This window comes from Sminthopsis crassicaudata, chromosome 3 (assembly GCF_048593235.1).
Source record: "Sminthopsis crassicaudata isolate SCR6 chromosome 3, ASM4859323v1, whole genome shotgun sequence".
Lineage (NCBI taxonomy): Eukaryota > Metazoa > Chordata > Mammalia > Dasyuromorphia > Dasyuridae > Sminthopsis > Sminthopsis crassicaudata.
This window is the reverse complement of record NC_133619.1, coordinates 376151660-376154977: the sequence shown is the minus strand read 5'-3', so window position 1 is coordinate 376154977 and position 3318 is coordinate 376151660.

The window sequence follows — 3318 nt, the reverse complement described above, 5'->3', positions numbered from 1 at the left end:
AAATCCCCAGCCGTGCATTTGAAGTTCACGACCCCTTTTTCCTTTTTATGTTCCTCGCCTTCTCTGCCACAAGTCCAGGAACCATGGGAAAAAAAAAAAAAAAATTAAGTCTATGAACTAGACTTACAGTTAAGAAGCAGAGAGACTTCAGAGATCCATTCTTCTTCTGAATCAACAATCTTTAATTATTAGAAGCTATAACCTTGGCACGTTCTTTCCCTGTTGGGCCTTTTTTCATTCTCTTATTCCATAAAATAGTGAAGGGACAGAACGCTTGACTACCCACCTTCCTTCATTGTGTCCTGTGGACCTTGGTTTCTAGCAATAAATTACTTCCTCACGTATGAGGTTTTTATGGGCCAGAGAACGCCATATGGTCCATTTAGGCTTCTCCATGTCAGTCCAAGAAGAACAAGCCTCATATATCTCGCTGCATTCAACTTAAGGACCTGTGTGCGCTTTCTGTGGCAGCAAACAAAGAGAGTACCCATGAACTAGAGAATGGCTGAATTAATAACTGTGTTACATGAATGTAATTGAAGATTACTGGGCAGTAAGAAATGACAAATGGGAGGAATTTAGAGGAACATGGGGTGGCATATAATTTTATAGGCTCTTAGAATCATAGATCAAGAGACAGGAGAGACCTCCGAGGTCATCCAGTATAACCCCTGAGGAAACAGGATAACCAAAGACATAGGTATTGGTAAAGATGAAATAGAAATTCCCCATATAATTATTTTCTACATAGTACTAAGTTGGAAAATTAAGCCAAGGAGCAAAGTTTTAATATTGAAGAAATGATTTAATTATTCTTAAGAATTCAGTGGTCTTTGTGCATCTAAATAAAAAAAAAAAAAACAACTAATATATATTGAAAATATACTTAAAGAAAATTCCTCAATTAATTTGGGGGGCAGGCAGCTAATTTTTTCAGTGTATATAATGTAATAAATTGGTGTATAATATTTCAAGTGTTACATAAATTCTCAGAAGCCTCAAACTTCTCTCTCTGTATGTCTGGTGTGTGTGTGTGTGTGTGTGTGTGTGTGTGTGTGTGTGTGTGTGTCTCTGTGAGTTACAAGGAGAATTGTGACTTATTCTTACTGCTCTATGAATTTTAAAAACCAGTAAAAGTTTAAATTTTTTAGAAGACTTAAGTGAACTGCATCATAGATTTAGAGCTAGAATGGATCTTGGAAGTCTCTTGGCCAAACCTCTCCTTTTATATTGGAAATGGAGGAGAGAGGGGTAAGAAAAGGTCCAAAAGTTAATGAAAATAGAGTCAGGATTTGGCTCCAGTGCTTCCATCTCCCACATGATCATGTTGCCCTTTGGTGAAGAGTGCAGTATGTTGAATCAGGAGAACAATGTGTATCACTTGATCTTCCAACAAAATCTGAGGCATTTTGCATTGAATTGCCTGTTGAAAGAGATACAATTCCTGATTATTAGAAATAAATCAAAGGGTAGAATTTGTGCCAAAGCTTCTTGGGAGAGAGATATATCTGTGATTTGGGGGATTCTTTAGTGGAGATTCAAGGAATGACTTTGGAAAGCTGCAGACATATAGGAGAAGTTAGCTTCTCTCAACATGTCCTGAATATCCAATTTGCCTCCAAAGAAGGAGAAATTTGAGGAGAGATAGGTAACTGAAGGAGCAAGAGCCCAACTATAGCTCTCTTCAGTTCTCATCAAGGTAAAAATTATAGTCTACCTTCAAGAGAAATGGTTCAAATTCCAGAGCTAGCCATCCCTGACACCCACAAGCTATATCTATACATTTAGAAACCCATATGAATATATGTATTTTAGACACATATCTTACATAGACAATGACCACAATAATTAAATGAAAAGAACACTATAAATTAAAAAGAAAAAAGGAAAACTGACCTTCAAGCAATGGTAGTGGCTAAACAAAAAACAGTCCTGTAAAACAAAAAAAAAGAAAAAAAAGGCATTCTTCTGAGCAAAAAGATAAAAGACCATAAGTCCAGAATAGTGCATATACTCTCTGACAAGTTATTATAACTGTTGGTTTTGCACAAGGATTTTTCTGTTACAATGATGGATCATCAAATGCTGAGCATAGGGTTATATTCCAAAATGACTGAGATGTAAAAAAAAAAGTTCTACCCCAAATGTGTTCTACTCATTCTTGAATTGATGATGAACTGCTTTTCTTAACTGCTGATTTAGAACAGTTTGTTCCTCTTCCTTATACCCTTACATGAAGTCATTCTGCCCTAGAAATGCTGCACACCCCTCCTCCTCAACCTCAGCCTATCTGAAAATGTTTGTTTGCATCCATTTATTCCTTTCCTAACATCTCTCTGCTAGTCTGGGGAGTGTTCCATAAAGACCGATTTTTCCTGCACATATGAGCACACATAGAATCTTTCTTCCTAGGTTGAACAACCAGACACTCCTCTCTGTTTTATTTTCTGAAATCTCTACTATATCTTTTTTCATCCTAATGTCTTAAGAAGTACAATGTTATGTATACATATATTGTATTTAATTTATACTTTAACATATTTAACATGTATTGGTCAACCTGCCATCTAGGGGGAGGGGGAAGGAAGAAAGGGAAAAATTAGAACAAATGGTTTGGCAATTATCAATGCTGTAAAATTACCCATGTATATATCTGGTAAATAAAAACTATAATTAATAAAAAAAGAAGTACAATGTTAGGCTTTCAGAACAATCTTTACCATATTGAGTAGCAGGAGGATTTTAACTTACTTCCTTCTTTTCATTCTCTTCTCCCTAGAGATTAAAATGCTCCCAATCTCCTGATGGCAGACATTATTCAGATACCACTAGCAAGGATGACCACATAATAAGCATTTGGCTCTAAATCCCATTCCTTCTGACATCATATTAATAATTTGCATTTATTTAACTCATTAAGGTTGCAAATAAATTTTTCCTGTTTTACAGAAAAGAAAACTTAGGCACTAGGAAGACTAAGAAGCTTATCTCTGATGACATAACTCATCAAGTAGGGCAGAATTCACTCAGCCTCCTGACTCTTTACTACCCTTCTACAATTAAAAAAGTGTTTCTACTACTTGCTGATTTCATAATCTATCTCCAGATCAATATGAGAAGGGCAGAAGAATAGGAAGTAGGGCTGGGTACCTAAAAGATCTTTTAATAATAATAATAATAATAATACAATGATAATTATCATATATTTAGCACTATTTGCTAGACATCTTACACTAATAGAATACTCCTCAGCTGATCCTCACAACAACCTGGGAAGTAGGTGCTATTATATCTCCATTTTTACAGATGGGGAAACTG